This window comes from Protopterus annectens, chromosome 8.part0, assembly GCF_019279795.1.
Source record: "Protopterus annectens isolate FY-2018-M chromosome 8.part0, PAN1.0, whole genome shotgun sequence".
In the NCBI taxonomy this organism is placed as follows: domain Eukaryota; kingdom Metazoa; phylum Chordata; order Ceratodontiformes; family Protopteridae; genus Protopterus; species Protopterus annectens.
The window spans coordinates 1,812,532,928-1,812,555,640 of NC_056741.1; the positions used below are offsets into that span (position 1 = coordinate 1,812,532,928).

The 22,713-nt window shown below is 41.1% G+C and overlaps 1 protein-coding gene and 1 non-coding gene across 3 annotated transcripts in view; both read left to right on the plus strand.

The window, feature by feature from the left end:
- Nucleotides 1-22,713, plus strand: part of VAC14 (VAC14 component of PIKFYVE complex) — a 3,391,123-nt gene that overhangs the window by 986,528 nt on the left and 2,381,882 nt on the right. The gene's annotated exons all lie outside the window — the stretch shown is intronic.
- On the plus strand, nt 11,389-11,459 carry TRNAG-GCC. The gene has a single exon. It is a non-coding gene; the product is annotated as a tRNA-Gly (tRNA).

Here is a 22,713-nt window from a genome sequence, read left to right on the forward strand (position 1 = left end):
AATTAATAAAGAGTTAAAGGATTTTATCCAGGAGAGGAAGAGGCCAGGGCTCAAGTTGATCCATCCAATACAACCAGGTGGTTTAGGTGGGAACTACACAGTTAAGGCTCATACAGATAACACAAGCAGAGAACTCTAATTCTCAGTGGAATGGGATGGTGTGAAGCAGGATGGAAATTCAAGAAATAAGGATAAAGTTGGATTTTGGATGCAGATCCTGAAAGAGAATAACAACAGCTATACAAAATATTTTATTCATAAAGTAGCAGAAAATATTCTAAGAACTAAGCCAACACAAGAATTGAGAAAGGAAATTCTGACAGTAAGGATCACTGTAAACTGGGGTAGAAAGAGCAGGCAAGAGGCAGCTGGAATTTACTAGAGAAAACTGACAAAGGAACCAAAGTATTTGGCGAAAATATCTAGAAAGGGAAAGGTAATAGAATGGGAAGAGGCTAAGAACATGTTTGGACTGAAGGTTAGTGACTGCATTCCCTATGAGGGATTGATATTAGAGTATAGGCAAAGAGAAAGGGATAGGGGAATAAATAAGGGGACAGTTCTGCTCAGTGAGAGTTTTTTTAGTTGAATTTAGAACAGGAGCTGCTGTTAAAGAAAGGATAATAAGTAAGACATATAAAATACTGCATGATAACTATAGGAATCAATCGGAGGGGGTTAGAAAAGATTTAGAAGAGAGATTGGATAAGCAATTCACAAGGAAACAATGTGTGAGCATATGTATGGCAGTAATATGTAAGTCTAGAAGATGTAGGATTTTTGCTTTGAAGCAGACTCCAAATAATTTTTCTTCGGATAGATGGCAAATGTTGGAGGTGTGATGGGAAAGAAAGAGGTTACTAGGAACATATGTTTTGGGAGTGTCATTTATTGGCAAATTGTCAGAAATATTGGGTAACTGAATGGGTGTAACTGAGGGAATTATATTTTGAGCTGGGATATAGGCTCTGAATTGCCTAGAAACAGTAAGGCCTTGTTAAGTTTAATTATGGTGGCTGCCTAAAAAAAATCACTAGAAAATGCAAATCAAATTCTAAGCCAACTGTATTTAAAGTAGTGAATATTGTAACAGAGATAAAAGAACTGGATGTAAGGTGTGGAAAGCATTCCTCATCTTCTCAGGTTCAACGCCTCTCACTCATTGTAAACCAGTAATAGTAGTTACAGGGATGAATTAATTTTTGTTTGAAATCTCATACCTATGTGACTTTTTCCAGATGACTTCAACCTTTATTTGCTATAGGTCCAGCTCACCCTCTGGATCCTTCTGAATATTTAAACTTGCTCCCTCAGCTGGGAGTAAACCAAATACCTTTTTTTATTAGGAGACTTTAATTGCCATTAGTCCCTACCAAAAGAATGAATTACCACAGTATCAAAAGTCAAACCAAGGAGACTGGAATGCCGAACATACAAAGTAACAAAGGTCAACATTAGCGAAAGTCATCAGAACATCAAACAGGGCAGATGAGGTATTGTGAGAGATCGGTGTACAGCTGGGTTTGAGGTCTTGCCCATTCCCAGCTGCAGTGTGATCTTAGAGTTGGTATATGTAATTAGCAGGGGTAGAGGGAGTGTGGGGAGGGGGGGCTTGATGCCCTGCTAAAGCTTCTCTTTTTGGTGTATGTCAGGGTTAGCCTGATGTGTGCTTACTCAGTGTTCTGACATTTGTGATGCGAGATTTCTTTGCTTTGAACATTCAGCATTCCGATCTTGTTTTTTTGAAGTTCGATGTTGTAGTTCTTTTGATAGGAATCCATGTATATCTATCTATATATATATATATATATATATATATATATATATATATATATAGATAGATAGATATATGTATGCTTAGATACACACACACCCATATATGTATATATATATATATATATATATATATATGTAGATAGATAGATAGATAGATATAGATTTGTAATCTGGCCACCTGCATATTCATCAGTTGTTATTCTTAGACTTTTCTTAGCATCATGAACTCCAGTACTGTGGCTCTTTGGCCTTCTATAGGCCCAAAACTCATAGACTTTGCCTTAACTAATGCTCCTGATCTCTAGTCAGTCACAAAAATATTTCCTTTCCTAGATAATCAGATTATTTAGTCATCATGTTCTGCCTCAAGCCCAGTTTGGCAAATCCAAATAATCCTTTTACATTCAGAAACTTCAGCAAAACCATCCAATTAGATTTTATCAACCTTTTCATAAAACATAAACTATACAATCACCATGAATTTTGGAACTCTGGCACCTCATTCTAACCAACAAGTTTTATGATCCGTTGAATTACTGTATAGGAAGAACTGACCCCTTTCATCATAATCAAAGTAATAAATACATCAAATAGGCAACCCAGTGATATAATATTGTCTATAAATTACACAACTTGAAACTTGTGCTCCTAGCTTTACATAAATGTTACCCACCATCTCACAAAATCAAAGTAAGCCAAGTCAGTAAGGAGATCAAGAATACTATGAGCTGCTTATCAACATATGATGGCCACCAACACTAAGTACAAACATAAAGCCTTTTTAGCTATGTAATAAAATCTGCAGTAATACCCCAACGTACAATAAATTTAGCTTTAATTTATCTTAACTTGCTGTACATCTGGCCCCCAATACCAGTGCATGCCAAACCTTCAGTCATCACTCTGCCCATAATAACTGACTAACTAACTACCTCCCTGAGGCTGAACAACTATGCAGCTACTCCTTGCTAAACTTATAATGTGAAGTTGTTCAATCTCGCTGTTTATTCTCACACATGGGTATGCCTTTGGCTCCAAGTCAGCCGTTTTAGTAGGTAAAGATCTCAGAGTAGCTCGAGGCCAGGCCCCTATCCCATGATGCTGTATGTCCTACCTCAATTCTACTTTGCTAGTGCAACTGATCGCAAGGTTGTCGGAGAACTCTGGTCAGTAGATTTTCTTTATTGAGTTTTTTTTTAGATAACTAAAGTGTTTTCTAGTTTTTATAACTTTTGGGCAGTTAGCCTCTTGAATTCTTTATTTTAAGGGGCGTTTGTTTGTTTACAGAGCAGTTGGTCTTAGTCCTCGTCCGTTCCTTGGTTAACCCCTGTCCTTTTCTATAAATATATTTATTTAGTTTGTTAGTCTTGGATAGGAGTGTGTTAGTTAGAACATTACATTTATATCCTTATGGTTGTACAGGGATTTGGCAACTTAGGATTATTAATATTTTTACTGTGTGCAGTGTGGTTAGTTCAGTAACCATATTCTGTGTTAGAGTTACTGTATATTATTAGTGTACATTGAAGGTTGTTCAGGGATCTGACAACTAGTATAATGTGCTTGCGTATTTACTGTTTTTCTATAGCAATAACATGTCTGATCATAGGGAGAGACAGAAATCTGGCTTCAAGAAGTGTCCAAAATGTGGGCAGAAGATGTCCGTTACGGACGCCCATGTAAATTGTGCTTATTGTTTGGGGCCTGTTCACCTCCAGGAGGATTGCTGTACCTGCCATTCCTTCAGTAGTAGGGTTTTACTAGAGAGAAGAAGGAAGCTGGCAGATAGAGGCTTGTTGAAGCCAGATTTTCAAGAGACCTTGGACAAGGCTGACCAGACCTCCACGTCATCCAAGGTGTCGAAGTCTTCAAAGGCATCCTCGGAGCCCAGGTCATCAGCTCCAAGCCTTTATGTGAAGGTGCGGTCACTGGCTCCGCAGTCTTCGGAGCCATGCACCGAACAGCTGTTTCGGAGCCGATCTCTGAAACTTTGAAGTCATCTATCCTTCAATTGGTGGTATCTTCGGTTCCTTTGACTCGTTCTTCGAGGACCCTTTCTGATGTGGATGTGGACCGGGTGGTGCAGAGGCTTCTGGAGAACCTGGCATTGGCTACATTGCTATCGGCCTCGACCCTACAGAGTTCGAGGCCTGAGACCGTCCCGCCGGCTGTGACTACTACTCCTCCAAGCCGAGCAGGATCTGATGGTTGTGGAGCCTTTGGAGCCGAGACCTGTTCCAGTGCCTTCGGCTCCATCAACCCTGACTTCTTGGCTCCATTGGAAGAGTCTCGGAGCCGACACTCTCTCATCATTTCCTGGGGTGAGAGTCGAACCAATGCGTCTGTTCTGGCCCGTCTGCTCTTGGCTTCAGCGTGGATGAGCTCTGCTCTATCCTCTGGTTCGGAGCCCACTGTCTCGGTGCTGGGGAAGTTGCCGTCTTTTTCAGAACTGGTGGCTTCCTTGGGTTGGAGCAGTGGGTTATGTCGTCTAAGACACACATATCGTCAGGTCCTTCCTCTTCCTCCCCTAAAGTGCCGCTTTCTGCCTCTACATCACAGGTCCCTGTGAAGCTTTGAGACCCGGAGCCTCAGGTAACCCCATTGGGTGACCCTTGCTCTGCTGAGACCTCACCAGAAGCCCCCACTGATGAGGTTCCCAGGAAGAGATTATGCAAGAGGAGGTATTTAGATTCCCCCACAGGAATCTTTGACATCAGACACTGACTTAGAGGAATCGGAAGTGTCCCCACGGTCCCCCTCGGAGGATATCTCCTTTGCGGATTTTTGCGGATATCCTGGCAGTCCGCTAGCCCTACTGAGGATGAGTCGGTGCTCCTGAAGGCCTTTGGGTCTCAACCTTCCACCTCCTGGGTGACTCCGCCCTTCGAGTTGATGGAATTGGTTGCTCAAAGGGCGTGGGAGTCTCCTGATAGTATGGAACCGGTCCCTCATCAGAGGCCCAGCAAGTTTATCACCTCCCCCCAAGACAGGATGTTCCTCACTGAGGAAGTCCCAGTTGATGCCATGGTGGTGGCGGTGGCCACCAAGAAAGAGATGTCAGAAACCTCTTCAACTGTCCATCCTCCTAATAGGGATTCTAGGATGATGGACAGATACGGGAAACACATCTTTAGTTCTGCGACAGGGTATCACTGAGGACTAATCCTTCATTCCTGCCAAAAGTGTGTTCTGAGACCAATCTGAACCAAACTATTGAACTTCCAACCTTTTTCAGTAATCATTCTAATCAGTTGGAATACATGTTGCATAAACTTGATGTCCACAGACAATTGAGATTCTGTTTGGACAGGACAGAGGAATTTAGAAGATCTGACCAACTCTTTGTATGTTATGCTGATGCTAAGAAAGGATTACCAGTTTCTAAAGTTACCCTTTCCAAATGGTTAACTGACTGCATCAAACTTATCAACTCTTCAGCGAACCAAACATTAGAGCATGGTGTGAAGGCCCATTTAACTAGAGCCGTCTCCACGTTTTCGGCTTATACGGCTTGTTTACCTTTGGACACTATATGTGCAGCTGCCACTTGGTCTAAGCCTCATACCTTTATCACTCATTACAAAGAAGACAGGGCCTCCAGGGACAGGGCTTCCTTTAGTTCAACTTTCCTCAGGAATATACTCCCATGAGTCACCCAGGATTAGGGTGCTTTGGACGCTACCTGTTCGTAAGAATAAATGGCGAGATTGAACAACTTCACATAAAGAAGATATGTTCTTACTATAACGGTCCATGTGAGTTGTTTATCTCGCCTTTATTCTTACATTCCCATCCTCCTTCCCCCTCCAGGATCTCGAAGAATGAGTAGGCTTGGAGTAGTCTTGTTCTGGGACTTCTTACTCCGGCTGGAGTATTTAGTGAGTTATCCTTGTTCATGCTGAGTTCAGCAAACTAGATCTAAGGTAGGACAGAGAGCATCATGGGATAGGGGCCTGGTCTCAAGCTACTCTGAGATCTTTAGCTGGTAAAGCGGCCGACTCAGAGACGATGGCTCGGCTCTGTACCCATGTGTAAGAATAAAGGCGAGATGAACAACTCACACGGAGCATTATGGTAATAACTTCTTTGTATCACCTAACCAAATCATTACTAAACATTTTCAAAGTCTGTCCGTAGAATATGTAACTGAAGAAAGGAAAACACCACAGCTGCCCCCATAAATTTGGTCCTTCCACTAACCCAGTTGCTGTAAACTCACCAGTCTCACTAACCTTATCAGTAAAACCAAGGAACAATTTACTGTATAACTAATTGATATTGACATAACAGATCAGCAACTCTACATCCTTCCAATTTTGACTTTGTAAACAGTAGCTTGTGCCTATTAATCTTGTTAGCTTTTTTTGGAAAAGTCACCAAAGCTCTAGATGACTGATTTCCAGTCACACTGCTTATTGTACTTAGTCAAAGCATTTTAGAACACTCCCCTCACTGGCATTATAGGTAAGGTGTTTAGCAGTTAGAACAGAGAATTCTAGCTAAAAAATAATCATTTACTTCTGTTAGATCAGAGTTGGATTCCCTCAGCATCCATTTGCTTTGAAATACAATTATGAGGAAATCACTTAACCAGATAGTGCTCTTTGGTCACCCTTGAGAATGGATACTTGTTTCTAGTGGGCTTTCCTGGTTAACAAAGTAAAAAAAAACTTCTCTGCTATGTCTTAGTTCTCTGAGTAAAACAGCCATTAAATTTGAAGGATCTAGGGGGAGAAGAATAAAAAGATGTAATTACTCTCTTGAAAGGCTGCCCTGGTGGTGGGAGGTCATGGGAAAATCCTGTTCCGGAAACAACCTCCTATTGTGGAGTAAAGGTTAGACCCCGAACTCCGTGAGGAGAAAGATGATCACCTCAGACCAAAGTAAAAACAATAAGTCCAACCGGGGAAATAGCCGAGTTAGGATGGATCAAAAATATATTCAGTCCTTGTCCCGTGATAATTTCACTAGGCTTGGAGACTCTCAGTACTCATTCCCAGCTGATAAACCTAGCTTGACCACGTAGGAGACCTGAAGAAGAGCAAAATCTGAAGAAAAACATTATATCTTCCAATGTCTCAATAGAAAGAAAACCTCAGTATCCAATCTCAGTTAAATTGCATTTATTGGTAATGGTACTTAGTGAACTGAGTAGAACAGGTAAAGTCTTTCTATTTGGTGTGTCCAAGGCAGAGAACCAATCATTTGCAGGTTGGTCTAAGGTGTCAACATTTATTGAAGAACCCATGATGTAATGGTGGGCCTGCCTTGGTGTGCATCTGGGTGGGTTTACATATTACATGCACCAAAAACAGCCAATACAAAGTAGAATATCAAAGCCATTTTTACATCCAGCTGTAAATGAGTTCAAAAATCTTATATGAGTTATAAAACCCAGTAAAGAGGAGCAGTACGTTTTGTGGCACTTTCGGGAACCCTATGTCAGAATTGTCTGTAAATATCAAAATGTTTCCAAGTTTTAACATATAAAGCAGTGTTTACGTTAAATAATGGTTCTTCTGAATTGTGAAGACATACTAAAAGAACCGTAGCAAAGCCATTGCCCAAAATGGACTGAGCTACAGTAAGAACAGAATCGTAATATACACTGGAAGTGAAGATAACACTGGAAATTAAGATAATGTAATAAAAACAAGTAATAGAACAGGTATTTAATGATAAAACTGAAGGTGATTACCTTAAGGTGGAGTACTTTGTGTGGACCCTGAATGGTTATCGATCCAAAGTGAAAAAAGGGATTCCACAATGGTTTTAGAACAAGCACGAAATGTGTTAGATGGTAAATGGCACATGCTTCCCTGGATTAACCTAACTGTAGAGAAATAGTACCAAGTGGAAGTAAATGGGGCAGGGGAATCCACCAGCCATAGCTAGCAAAACGAGCTTAGGGCTAGAAATAGTGGTCATGAGGTTAATAGGCAACCACATGAGAAACAAATCCACAAATATGCCTGGACCAGTCCGAAGTGAAACTGGTGAAAGTCAAGCTAAGCACTAATTTACCCCTTAGAGCGACACAGCAGGATGAAAATACAAACTAAAAATGGTGAGAAACAAAACCGACCTAGTCAAATTAAACAGATACAAGTGCAAGAATACAATTAGTTAAGAAGAAACATAGCTACATAGACCAGACATTTTGGGTTTAAAGAAGAGAAGAGGAAACATTTCAGTGGAATTTCTTGTGGTCCAGTTTTCTAAGGTTGAGGATGGACATCAGCTATTCCATGGTGTTTAGACTGAGGGCTTTTGTGGCCACTAATTTGATCTGCCAACTGAGTTCTTTCTTTTCCAGAAGGTTGTTGCTGCTGCCATTCAGTGGAATGTCCGGGATCTGGTCCAAAATGTGAAGGCAACGTTATTATGCCCCATTCTGATTGTGGGATGGATTGCCATTGCATTGGAGTGATTATGGTACTGTAGATTATGGTAGTGTTTCTTCTGGTTTTTAGTTTAACAGTCTTTCCCACCTAAAAAGCATGTTATTTTAGTCATTGTGGTCTGTAAACAACCCTCTCAGTATTACAGTTGTCCGTAATAAAGGAAGGAAAGTACTTACAGATGTTGGGACAACAGAACCTGTCCTTACCGCTCATGTATTGGCAGTAGGTGCATGGGGGGGGGTCACAAGTCCCTCCACTTGATGTAATTTTGGATCCAGTTTTCTTGAGGTAGTCCCTAATGCTTCATCCTCCCCCTGGTATAAAGCTGGGTCTAGAGGAAAGATCTGTCCAAAGATTCTGTTGCCCATAGTAATTGGTCCAGTTGTCGATGATGACATTTTTAATCTCTTTGATAATCCAGGGAATAACTTGACTACCATGTTGAGTTCCCAGTTCTTGTTATTGGAAGTGGTGTTGAATCCACAATGTCTCTCTCAGTAGTTAGTTTCAGAAAGGAACCTTCATTCTTTTGTCGAATAATGAGTGTTAGGACTTCATTGAGCAGCCTTTTGCTATATCCTCTGGCCAAAAAAATCCTTTTCTAAGTTATGAATATTCCTTGTGAATTTCTTGGGCTCCTTTGATGCCCAGGTGATTCTAACATCCTGTGATTTGACTACATTTCTTTTATGCCTGTATGGGTGTATGCTTTTGAAATGAAGTAGCATGTTGACTTTGGTCGGCTTATGAAAAGGTCGATAGTGAGTCCTTTGCTGTTCAGGGTTTTGGTGATACACAGATGCAGACATTCCACTTTGTCTAGCCTCTGTTTTGAAGTGAAGCATAAAAAGTTTGTAGATTTGCTGATGTGGTTAAGAAAATTGTAGAGGAGGTTTTGGCTTCCATTCCAGACATTGAAAATATTGTCTATAAACCTCAGATAGCACCCCATTTGCTGGAAAAATGGGGAGTTATAGACTAATTTGGCTTCCCAATTACCTAGGGCGATATTTTATAACAATGTAAAGAAAATGCTATTGTGAATTAACATCAACCTCTTTGCAGTTTGGACTGCAAAATGGCTGTCAAACAGAACATACTCAGAATACAAGGCACCCTCTGTAATAAACAAAATGTAACTGGTAGCATTCCCTGCAGGTTAGGCAGTGTGATGCATTATCTCCTTCAGATGTAACTGGATGATTGGATAGGTAATCACAAATTCACCCTTGGCTTAACTGGCTCGGCCTTCCTTCAGAGAGGAGATAGTTTGATGGTGGATACTTGCAATGTGTACATGCCCATAAGATTCAGTTGTCTTGTGTTTTGTTCTACTCTCTTTGGAATCTATTTCTTTGAAGTACACCCAAATACTAATAACCTTTGGCAAATTAAATTTTTAGATGACTGTTAGCTAGTAGACATCCCTAAGATTCTCCACTAAGGCTTTATCACTTTAGCAATCAGTGCTTTTGTCATGGCCTTATTCTAAAAACAAAGAAATGTAGTATAGTCACTTTTGGTTAAACTAGTACTCTTCCATAGTATCACAACATTGAAAACCATTTTTAGGCTTACACTGTGATCTTTGATGTAAGAGTGGACTTAGACAATGTGCTGTCCTTAAATCATTATATCTCTATATTTCCAGTGCTGTCGAAAAATCTTTCTACCTCTCTCATGTCATTTGTTGGTGGTTCTCTTCCAGATTCCAAGCCATACTAATTCCTTTTTACTCCACTATAATTTGCCCCATCTTAAAACACAAGGGTCAGTATGGCTTGGATAGCTCTAAACAATCCTCCCAAACTAAAATGACCCCATTGTTTTATAACAAAATAAATTTACAGATAAAGGAAGTTCTTTTTCTTTCAGATGAAATATATTGCCCTTATTTTTTTGGCCTGTAGATTTCTTCAAGATGTCTGTGCTCTTTCTTTCAAGCTGTGTCTAGTTTTGTTGTCCGATGCCTCTTTTTTCTCAAAGGGAAAAACTCAGTTAATAACCATACCATCATCCAGTTCTATGACAAAATATCAGTAAGCCTTGCTTAATAGATAAATTGCTCAACTGTTTTCTCCATGACCCATGGAACAAGGTTCCCCTCCATATCAGACGGTGTGAAACCCTTGTAACATACAAATTTAAGTAAGGCATCGGATTCTGTAAATTCAACTTGGGAGTCAGTGCTACAAACTTTTCAGCATAAAGCACACTTCATTATTGACTCAGTCTACAGTTATTGACATACCAATACCTTAGTATAACCTTATAAGGCAAATTGCTTGGTTACTTATAAAAAGCTAACAAATTTTGGAGAAAAGGTTCGGTAACATAATCATTTCAGAATTGTAAAGTTTTTGCAGTTTGTTGTGAATCAGAGCAGTTTTCTTAAGCCAGACATAGACTAGAACCAGCAGTCATGTATCAGTCTTTCAAGAAGTAGAATAAAAGGAAAATTAAACAGCTGTTGATTACAGATGTTTTAAGGATATCTTGGGCACTTTACAGCACATTCAACTGGGAGAAAATCAGGAGTAAAAAAAAAAGCATGACAGATACAAGAATACCATGAAGTGAAGGACCAATCAGAAGTCCGGTGTTAAAAAGGAGATTCAAAAACAAAAACAGAGAATCAGTTTGTGATCTTTGCTGGTGAATGCCTTATGTAACTTTTTGTATTTAAAATAATTATAAAGACAGTTCATCTCCCACCGGTGGTGACATCAGCAAGATTAAATATTTAAAATTATTGCTGACAAACACACATGTATATACATATACAGGTATGTCAGTGTGTGTGTGTGTGTATTTTTATGGTTATGCGCAGACAGAGACCCATGCATGAGCTAACTGTACAAACAAACCCCAAATGAGCCAGTAATATCGTACTTTACTGTACAAGTAAATTAAGGTGTGTTTTTCCTATTTAAGTTTCCAGGTTTGAAGGAGATTGCCAACCAGCAGTAAATCAAAGCATGAATTAGAAAAAGTTAAATTTACTTCACTTTCATTAGTGAAATGTGAATTTTATTCTAAGAAGTGAAAACCAGAGATTGCTAGAATATGAAAAAGATTAAGTTAGGGTTTCCTAAAGAATGCTTGACAGCTGAGAAGTGATAATGTGGCATATATGCAGATGTGCTATGTAAGTATGCATCTTGATTTTCAAACCATATGAATGAGCTTAAAACATCTGTCAACATCTGCATTGGTCGTTCAGTGGTAGAATTCTCGCCTGCCATGCAGGGGGCCTGGGTTTGATTCCCGGCCAATGCATGGACATTTTTTTTCTAGATTCATTAGTCACATACAACATGCAGCACTATGTCCAAAAATGGAAATAAAAACACAATTTCAGCTCATCTCACCTGTATCATCTTTATTTCATATCTGTATTTGAAGCATAAATGTTTACTGATGATTCTCTGTCAAACATATTTGTCTTCTTCACTTAAGCTTATGTTACACCAGTGCAACCCAGAATGTGAAAGTGACTATGGAAAGGACAGAAGAGACCAATCATGCTTCCATTCTATTTCACAGATGCCAGTCCTTTCTTAAAATAATCATTTTGTTTCAGTTGCTGATAAGAGAATGCAAATAAAGACATAACCTGTCCTGTACTAGGGTCCTTTAGACTTTATCAAACATACATTATTTTGAAGAGTGCAAGTGGAGATATTTTGCTAACCGTTCATTTTTACCAAATTTGTGTTGCTGAACATCTATTTTGCAAAAACAGGTAAGTGGACTTGTAATAGGGATATTTGTGTGTGTGTGTGTGTGTGTGTTTGAAGATAGAGTTAGATAATTAGATGAATTTAGAGTGTGTATGTTTGTCTCTCTCCAAGTTTTTGCAGGTTAGGGTTAGAGGGAGTAATGTCTGCTACAGCTAACCCAAACCTACCTTATAAAAATCCTTTCTGCAACACTACCGTTCTTCAGGTAGATTTAGGCATTGTGTTACAGACGAGTTTTGTTTTCCTTCTCTTATTTTTGTAATTTCTGAGTTTAGTGATTTCAGTAATGTGAATGTTTGAAAGCTTTTTGCAAATCTTTTGCATTCGACATTTTTATCTATTGAGCATTCCTACTGTAATCCCCTACTAAGGCTGTTTATGCCCTGAGTGTTTTTTGTCTCCCCCTCACATGTATAGGTCAGGATGACAGAAGTTATCCACAATAGCCCACCAACTGACAGTTACCAGACAATGTGATTATCCAGAGCAGTGGACTATGATATTTTTAAACTGATTTATTCAAAGACTTAAGTCACTGTTGTATAGACAGACTAACTAAATGTCCACCAAAATATGCAGTTCCCTGATGTTTTCTTTGGATGAAACAGTCATAGTTTTGTAGGCTCATAGGTCATTACTAGGTCTGTGGCTGAATTGACTTTTGAGAAGTTTAGTCAAACTATCACAATAGCATTATGATGCAGTAGCCACCATTATGAAGGAGAGCTGTATAACAAAACCTCACAAGTGAATTTGCAATTTCCTGTTCACTTGTCAAGTGTGGATCTAAATGGATGCTGCTTAGTTTTGAATGCAGATAGAGTCTATTCTAAAGTATGGGGAAGCACTAAGGTATCTAACGTGACAACAGGTCTTTTTAATACACCAGAACAAGTTGAGTTGGTTGATTTTGGTATTTGTGATGACACCAGTTTTGTGAAAACTGGCAAAATCCAAATTAACAGGGTCTTCTGTAGCAGACAGATTAAAATGTGAGGGATTTTAGACCACAAGATTAGTTTATGGAGCCTCGTTCTGTAATTTTCTTATTTTGGAATCTGGGACATCTCTGTAATTAGACAAGTTATTCAGTGACTTAAATGTTAAAGGTGATGCTGCATTTAGTACCAGGGCAATAGGAAAATGTGGAGAGGGAGAGAGAAAGAGAGACTAAGATTTCCACAGAGCTTACCAAGATGCTGTTAGAAATTACCTGTACTACATAGATTTCGAAGTATAACTCATATACGCTGACTAAAGGGCAGTTTTTCATCACAATCTGATTGAGGCAGTTATTTTGTCAAGAAATGTGCCCAGATTTGCATAGCTGTTTGTCAACAAGAAATACACTCAGATCTCTAATGATGATAGCAGTTTTAAGGAGGTGAGCTACAGAAGTCTGACTTCCCAAATATAATATTACTACAACTTTTTGCATTGTGCTTTAGTCCATGGTTATTACACCTGACAGTGGTCTGATCAAACCCTTTCTGGAGTAAGTGCGTGTCAGTGAGGAAGTCTGTAATATCTATCCGTTTGCAATCATCAGAATATTTGGTAGCCATAGACCTTTACGTTTTGCTTTGAGATCAGGGAAGCAGATGACAAGGAGCAGGGGGCCTAGGACTGAGCCCTGTGGTGCACTGCTAGTGGCTTTTTGTATGGAGGAGATGCTGCCAATGTGAAATATATGGATTCTAACAGCAGCCAGTTAACCATACAACTCTTTGTTGGGGAGCTTGTTGATGATCCCTGCATGGGAAATGGTACTAAATCCTGCTAAGCAGTGTAAGTAAATTGACTTTTATCCAAGGGTCTATATTAGAACATCGAAGTTTCAGAACATCGAATGTTCTAATATTGAAGCCTATTCAGCGAATGCTGAAAATAGCGAATCTGCAGAAAACTGAATTTTTTCCCAGGGTAAGAATTCGGTTGTCCATTTCTATCGCTTTGCTATTTTCAGCACTGTGATGAAACGTTATGGGTCAGGTTCAGGTACGTTTGTGATTGTGTGGATTAGTTCGGGTTAGGTGAGTTAGGGTTAGGGCGTGGGTCAGGTAAGTGTGCGATTGTGTGGACGTGAGGGTTAAGGGGGGTAGGTGAGTTAGGGTTAGGGCGTGGGTGAGGTGAGTGTGCGCTAGTGACGGACCTTAGGGTTAGGGTTTGAGTTAAGGTAAGTGGATAGTTAGTGGTGTATGTACAGTTTAGTGTGGGGTTAGATGCAAGATTTTAGGTGTATGTGTGTGGATTGCTGTTTGTTTGGTGTGCTTGTGTTGTGTGTATGTGTTTCAGAACAGCAAATTTTTTCCCTAGGAAAAAGATTCGCTGTTCTGAATGTTTGATGTTGTCAGCATTCGCTGAATTGGGTTCGATATTAGAACATTTGAAGTTCTGAAACTTTGATGTTCTAATATAGACCCTTATCCAAGGCCTCATTAGGCCTTTCAAAACAATCAAATAAATTAACAAATGCAATCTGCCGTTCTTAAAAACAAAGTAATTTGGGTCATGGGACTGAAGGTATCCTGTTTGTTTGAGTTCAGTGATGATGCATTCCTTGACGTTAGGCGATAATAGTGAGACTTACAGATCTATAATTACTGTGATCTGTGCTCTAGATTTTTGTATACAGTAGTACCACTGTCTCAGTTCTCTACACCTCTGTGATATAGTCAGTAGTGATACTTATATTTAATAGGTTCAGAACTGGCTAAGCTAGGCTGCATTTGCACTTATCAGGAAGCAACTGTGTTATCAGGACTCGTAGAGCTAGTAGTTTGCTTTAGATAGGGCATATATAGGACTTGTAGGGTAATTTTCACAGAAAGGGTTGTTAGGGGAAAGTGGGGCGCATAGTCAGAGAGACGCTGGATCTGAACTTGCCAGCAAGGAAACTGGTAATCAGAGTAAGTATTACCATTTTGTATCAGCTTAGAGGTGTACATGATTTTCCTGATATGGCTGAAGAAGGTCTTTTGATTCCTTTTAGGGACAGTAGCAACCTTTAGCTCAAAACGTGCTTTGTACCTTTTAATGGTGCACTTTAGGCATTTGCTAGCCCTGATTAAGTACATTTTATTGATTTATTTATTATTTAGTTCACATTTGTTAACCGGGTGGAGTAAGTAACGTAAGTAGAGTAAGGCAAGTAGCCCGTTATCAGCAGAGACCCGGGGAGAAAATCTCCATAACAGTACAAAAAGATTACAAAAATTTTTTAAAGATTTACAAGCAATATAGAAAACATTTGACAGTTGCCAATACTCACAATTTACAAAAAAGGGGAATGTTAAACAGAAAACATTATATTTCCTAAGCCTTACTGCAGACAGTAATATGAAACTCATTAGATATATAACTAAAAACCATTGTAGTATTTTCATTTGGTAGAAGTAAGACAAAAAGATAGAAGAATAGAAAACATTTGAATCAAAGGCATGAGAAACTAGCCAAGAGTATTATAGGAGCATAGCCATAGTTGAATAAGGTATTCCTTTAGGAGTTTTTTTGAGCTATGACGATTCATGTTTTTTAAGATATTTTGGGGTAATAGGTTTCACTGTTTGGCTACTTTAAAGGAGAAGAGAGAGTCACCAAAATAATTATGGGACTTTGTTACCTTGAGTATAAGTTTATCGGATGTTCTAAGGGTCCTGGGGTTGGTGTTTTGTTGCACTAGGTTGGAGAGTGCAGGGCAGTTTTCAGCTATGTGGATAATGGAGTGGGCAGTGGTGAGCTGATTGAGAAATAAATTGGGAAATTTAAGCCAGTGTAAATTTTGAAGAGCAAGGCAATGATGGGTCCTGTTGGGTACATAGCAGCAAATTTTGCTATTTTCTTGTAGCAGCAATAAAGTAGATGCAAGTCAGACTTGCGCATGTTAGTGAAAAGTTGAGAACAGTAGAGAAGAGTTAATAGGAGGTGGGATCTGGCTGTGGCTAGTCTGGCATTTTGAGTAAGGTAAGGTTTGGCCCTATAGAGTACACCATGTTTGATGTGAACTTTCTTAATTGTGAGTGATATGTGTTTATTGAATGTTAGGTTGTTGTTTATTGTGACACCAAGTAGTTTTGTTTAGTTAACTGGTTGTATTATAGTGCCATTAGTGAAGTAGATAGAGAGAGGTGGTGGTTTTACTTTGGATTTCCTGTTAGAGAAGATCATTACTTTTTTTGTTTGGGTTTAGGATGAGATGAAGTTCATTTAGGTAATTTTCAGTATCTAGAAATTACTTTTGCAGTTTACATTGGAGTTCTTGGGGTGTGCGAGCAGAGGAAATAAGAGTAGCATCGTCAGCATATTGAATGATAGAAGATTTAGTGGCAGTCTTTAAACTATTTGTCAATGTAATAAAAAGGAGAGGGCCAAGGATAGAACCCTGAGGAACCCCAACAGAGACTGGGAGGAGTGTGGAGAGTTTATTATCCCATTTAGTTGCCTGTTGTCGATTAGTAAAGTAGCTAAAGTACCAGTTGAGAGCTGTAGAGTTGAGGTTGAAGGACCATAGTGTGTTGAGTAGTAGTTGTTGGGATAGCTTATCTAAAGCTTTGGACATATCAAGGAATATAGTAGAGAGTAGTTGTTCATTGTTTTTGAGGAAGTTGATGTAGTTAGGTAAACTTTTGAGGGCTGTGGAGGTACTGTGGTTTGGACGGAAGCCGTGCTGTGAACTAGATAAAAGATTATTTGTAGTGAGGTGCTCCAGGAGCCGCTTATGGATACATTTCTCTAATATTTTAGCTAAGCATGAGAAAATGGCAGTGGGCCGATAATTAGAGAGATCATTATATGGGCCTCCCTTGTGGAGGGGGATGATATGGGATATTCTCCACAGTATGAGGGCATATTGTTCTGCGATGGAACAATTAATTAGGATAGATGTCGAATAGGCAAATGAGCTTGCAGCAGTTTTTCAGAAGTCATTAGGGACTTGGTCAGCTGCTAAACAGGTAGGTTTTAGTTTTGATGGGAGTTTTTGTATATAAGAGGTTTGTATGGGTGTAAAAGAGAAGTAGTTAGGTTTAATGTTAGTAGGGGTATGCACTGTAAGTGGTTGGTTAGATTTGTTGTTGTTTAAAAGGGAGGTGATAGTTGTAATGAAATGAGAGTTAAATTGGGATGCTAAACATTCAGTGCTATTTTTTTTAAGTGGTGCAGGGGTAGAGGTTTTTTCAGGGTTGAGGAGGTAGTTAATGTTTTGCCATACTTTTTTGGGGTTATTTGTGTGTTTTTGCTGACAAGCTAGAAAATAAGATTTTTTTTGTTGGATAATATTTGCTTGATAGTTAGGTTTCTTAGTTGTTTGCAAGAGTTGGGGTTTTCTGAGGTTTTGGAGGTTTGATCAGCAGTCCAGGCTCGATCCCTTTGTTTAATAAAATATTTAGCAATTTAGTTTATCCAAAGTAGGATTTTGGCTTTTGAGCAATTTTTTCTTGCTGGAGTGAGGATATTAAGGATTTTGAGGAAGGTATCATTAGAATATTGTACAGCTTTGTCTAGGTGGAGTGATTTTAGAGGTGACCAGTTGTTGTTTTGAAGTAGGGAATTTAAGATGGTAGAGGAAAAATTCTGTTGTTGTGTATGTGTTTGAAAATGACATTACATGGGAAGTGAATGCATTTCCTTAGAAGAAAGGTAGGGGAGTGTTTGCTGAGAGAATCGGAGAGGCACCTAGCCTGGTGGGCAAAGTTGGGCTTATTGGTTAGTATCCAGTCTAGATTAGATTCTTTCTTAGTATGTTTATCAATTCTAGTGGGGAAGGTTATAGCTTTGCTGAAATTGAATAAATTGATAAAATTGCAGGGGTTGTCAGATGAGCAGGATACCCAGTCCCAGTTGAAATCACCTAGTACTGTAGTTTTTTGGTTGAAAGTAGAGGAAGCCCAAGATTAGGTTCATAGGTAGGTACTAGGCTATCAGCCCAAGGGCCTACGTAAGCCTAGCCAACAAGGTTCCGTGGCTTACGCCACCCAAGAAAGTTATTTTCCTGTGCCACTGTCAAGCAGAGACACAGAAGTGATCCCCGGGGTTTGTTTCCTATTTCCCATCCCCTCATCAAGATTTTTATTGAAGAGTGCTTATGAAGAACTTTGCTTGACATAGATGGGTAGCCTGTTCCAGAGTATGGGAAGTCTCTGGGACAGGAACCTATCCCTCCAGCATGTCCTGTTTATTGTGGTGACAAGGTTTAGGTCCCTAGAGCATGTAGCTTGGAGGGATTGGGATTTTTGTAGGTGTAGCATGTCCAACAGCTCTGGGTTTGACATAACTTTATATGTTAGGCAGGGATCACCTCAGAGTAGGCGATATGCTATGGAGTAAAGCTGCAGTTTTTTGAGATGGTCAGTGTAGGGCATTTGTTTGAGGCCAGTAATCCTCTTTGTGAGGTTCTTCTGTGGCTTTTCCAGCTGCTGCAGATGTCTTGTGAGGTACATTCCAAAAGTGGCGTTGTACTCTATAATGGGTCTGATGAGTGTTGAGTAGAGGGGAACAATGACCTCTTTTTTCCTGGATGAGAACCCTTTTATGATGAGGTGTGCCACATAGAAGGACTTCCTGACTACTGTGGTGATGTGACTATCAAAGGAGACACTACTGTCCACCTGGGTCCCAAGGTCTCTTATCACACATTTGGTGTTAAGTAGATTGCTGCCTATGTGGTAGTTCATGGGTACAGACTTTTTACCAAAGGGGATGACACTACACTTTTTGGCATTGAGCTTGAGGCCATGGCTCTGACACCAGGCATCTGTCTCAGCGAGGCACTTCTATAGGATGTCCACATCATTTGGGGACTTGACTATGGCTCCTAGTTTGCAGTCATCTGTGAACTTCGTTAGCCAGAGGCCTTCTGTGTTAGCCTGTACTTCAGAGAAGTAGATACCAAACAGGAGAGGTCCCAGGACTGAACCCTGTGGTACTCTACTTGTCACTGCTTTGAGGTCAGATTTGGAGTCTGCAACTTTTACAGTGTGGGTTCTGTCAGTGAGCCAGTTGGCAAACCCATCTTGTGACGAAGGGATTTATACCTAGCTTAGTGAGTTTAGCTATAATTCCAGAATGGGGGATGGTGTCGAAAGCCTTGGCGAGGTTAAGATAGGCTGTGTGAACCACCTTACCCTCATCTACGGCTTTGGTGACTGGCTCAAAGAATTCGATCAGGTTCAGGAGGCATGATCTGCCTTTCACAAACCCGAATGGGGTGGGATCCAGAGCTTGGAGGTTACTAATTTCTTTGTTTATGAGTTCCATAATGATACGTTCCTTGGCCTTGCAGACCAGGCTCGTCAGGCTAATACGTCGATAGTTCCTGGGATCAGTGGTGTCTCCCCCTTTGTGGAGTGGGATAACTGATGCTGTGCATCATTCACTGGGCATAAAGCCTGATGCAAGGCTATTATTGAACATGGTGCTTAAGTGGGGAGCCAGTTCATTCTGAAGTTCGTGGAAAACGCAGCCTGGGATGTTTTCCAGTCCCATGGATGCTGTGTTTTTGGCTTTAGAGAATGCAGCTTTTACCTGTGTAGTTGTGATTACAGGGACTGTGCATTCTTCCTGTATAGATATTGGCCCTTTAGGGGGTGTGGGGGGGTGTAAAGTTAGCACTGAACCTATCTGCCAGGATGTTGGCAATATCAGTTGGTTCTGTAATTTTCTTGCCGTTGTGCTATAACTCAGAGCAGATCTGGGTGTTGCCATCGAGATTCTTGACATAGCTATAGATTGCTTTGTGATTGTCCTTAGAATTAGTGATTATTTTGTTTTCGTAGCTAGCTTTGGAGACTTTCAGTGGTAGGTTAATTATTTCCTAGTGGTAGGTAGGAGGCAATACCTATGATGGTTTTATGTGGATTTACTTCACATCTGGTGCTTAGAATTTCTGCTTCTGATAGATCTGGGGGAGTACAGATTAATTTTTCAATTATGAGGAAATTTTTATAAATGATGGCAATGCCTCCATATTTATTCAGCTTGTCTTGTCTAATAACATTACAACCACTAGTAAGTATTGCCTCATCCTTAATGTGGGGTTTTAGCCATGTCTCTATCATAGTTACTGTATCAGGAGTGTAGGTCGCTAGTGCTGCATGAAATTCGCTATTTTTTTTGTGATACTTCTCAGGTTGAATTTTTTTTTTATGGTATGTAATAGTGGGGAGTGTCTGAGAGGTGTAGTGTGTTATGTTTGATGTGATGAAGGTAGTGAAGTGGGAGGCTAGGGAGAGGATTAGGAGAGAGTTGCTCAAAAGAGTGGTGATAACTGACATGGTGAAATAGTAGGGAAATAGGAGAAAATATGGGTGGGTTGGTGTCTGCAGTGTAGTAGAGACAGAAATGTACTAATACAGTGATGTGGAGACTGTTATATGAGGGATGAAATAATGGTTAGTGAGGTGGGAGGGGAGATTTTGGGTGTGTTGGATGAGGTAGCTTCAAGTTATAGGATAATGAGTTAGAAAGGTGTGGTTTAGGTTAATAAATTTAAGGAAAGTGGCCCGTGGGTCGGATTGGGGGTAGGGTAGGCGAACAGAGCGGGTTGAACCAAGCCCAGAGGTAAGCACAGTCCAGAAACAATCAGTAAAAAGTTTAACAGAAAAAGGCTATGTACTGTTAATAGTAAGAAAAAAAGATGATGTTAAGTTGTCAATCTCGCCTTCATTCTTGCTGGATAGGTTTGGAGCCGATCCTCGGCTCCGACTCGGCCACTTACTAAAGCTCGAGAGCTTATTTTACCGGCTCGAGGCAACCCTATATCCCGTGATGCTAGGCAATAACTCCCCAGATCTAGTTTGCCGCTTTCGCTTGCGAGGTGAGTTTTTTTACCGGCTCCTGGTAAGTCTTATATATTGACTGTTCAGTCACCCTTTTTGAGTTAATTTTTCGCCTAGTTTTTTCTTTCAATAGTCAGTAACTACCCTTAACTCTATTACTTTTTTATATACCTTCCCTTTTTATCCCTTATATCCCTCCCCCTCCACTCTTAGGTTAGGTCTTAAGCCTGCCCCTTTCCTCATTTTTCTTAGGGATCCTGTGGAGTGTTTGGGTGTGTCAGTATCCCTATTAACATTTTATTGTTATTTTATAATTTTCAAGAGTGTGAGTGTGTGTGTGTTTTTCTGTTACATTTGTGAACCCTCGACACTGTTATGTCGAAGGAACCTAAAGAAGCTAAGGTCTCAGGCTTTAAGAAGTGTTACTCGTGCTGTCAGAAAATGTCTCTGACAGACAATCACACTTCTTGTGTTTACTGCCTGGGACCCCTGCACCTGCAGGACTCTTGTTCAGTATGTCATGCATTCAGTCCAAGAGTCCTGCAGGAGCGCAGGAATAAATTGATACTGAGGGGCTTGTTAAAGCCCGAGGGCTCCCCGACTAAGTCTGCGTCGGGGAGGCCCTCGAAACCTGCAAAACCATCGGCTCCAAGTACTAAGCCTTCAGCTGCTGGCTCCTTGTCTGTGCCTAGATCGGCTCCGGCTGGAGCCGATCCCTTTGAGTCACAAGTTCCGGTCTCGGCACCACTCGGTGCAGATACCTCTGAGCCCGTGCTTTCGCTGTCGGCTCCGGCTGGAGCCGACGTGTCTTCGGCTCCGTTGGCTCCATCTAAGAAGAGGTCAAGATCCCCTTCATTGGAGTCCATCCATTCGGCTCCAAGGTCACCCCTGCTCTCGGAGCGGAGCCATCGGAGCCGATCATCTCGGTCGTCCAGACTTTCAGATCATGACCTTGAGAGAGTGGTAAGTAGGCTGTTAAAGTCTCAGGCATTGGCCCAGATGATCTCTAGCCCGTCTCATCAGACGGTGGCTATTACGAGACCACCTATTTTTCCTCCTTCGACTCTCCCTCAGAGTTCGGAGCCGTGACCGTTGTGGCGTCGGAGCCGATACCTCCCCCTTCGGTTCCTTCGTCTTCCGCTCCGATCTCCTCTTTGATACCTTCATTGGACGGATCCGGGCACTTGATCTCTCTCGTCGGCTCTGAGGGGGCGAGTGGCATCGGACCATTGTCCGACCCCGTTCTCCCTCTCAGAGCGTCGGCGCTGGTGAGCTCGACCCCGACATCAGCCTCGGAGCCTTCCCTGTCGGTGTGACCTGGGGTTCCTACCTCTTCGGAGCGGGGGCCCTCTGGCCTTTCTGATAGGGGAGCCTTTGAGGTGATGAGGAGCGTGCTAGCCCCAGGGCTTAGTCAACGGTCAGCTCCATCAGCTCCTCCCACTACAGTGCCTGCTGATGTCTCTTCTCACTCTCTTGCTCCCGGACCCAGAGATCCAACGCCTCAGGTTTCCCCACTGGGAATTTCTTCCTCTTCCGAGGCTTCTCCTGACCTGTCAGCGGAGCCTCTGCGTAAGAGGACATGTAAGAGGAAGCATGTGGACTCCCCTGAGTCTATTACATCTGACACCGACTTGGATGAGTCGGAGGGATCTAAAGTCCCCCTCTGAGGATGTCTCTTTCTCAGACATCCTAGAAATCCTGAAGCAGAGGGGGAACTGGTCTTCCCTTAATCCTTCCGAGGATGAGTCGGTGTACCTGGAGGCGTTGGGTTCTCAACCCCCCCCCTCCTGGGTGTCTCCGCCTTTCGACCCCTTATGGAAGTAGTGGCTCGGAAGGCGTGGTCGGCCCCGGATTCGGTGGAACCCACCCCCGGAGGCCATCTAAATTCATTACAGCACCAGTTGACAAGCAATTCCTAACAAAAGGTGTACCGGCGGATGCCATGGTGGTGGCTGCAGCCACCAAGAAGGAACTAGCTGATCCTTCAGTACCTATCCATCCTCCTAATAAGGATTC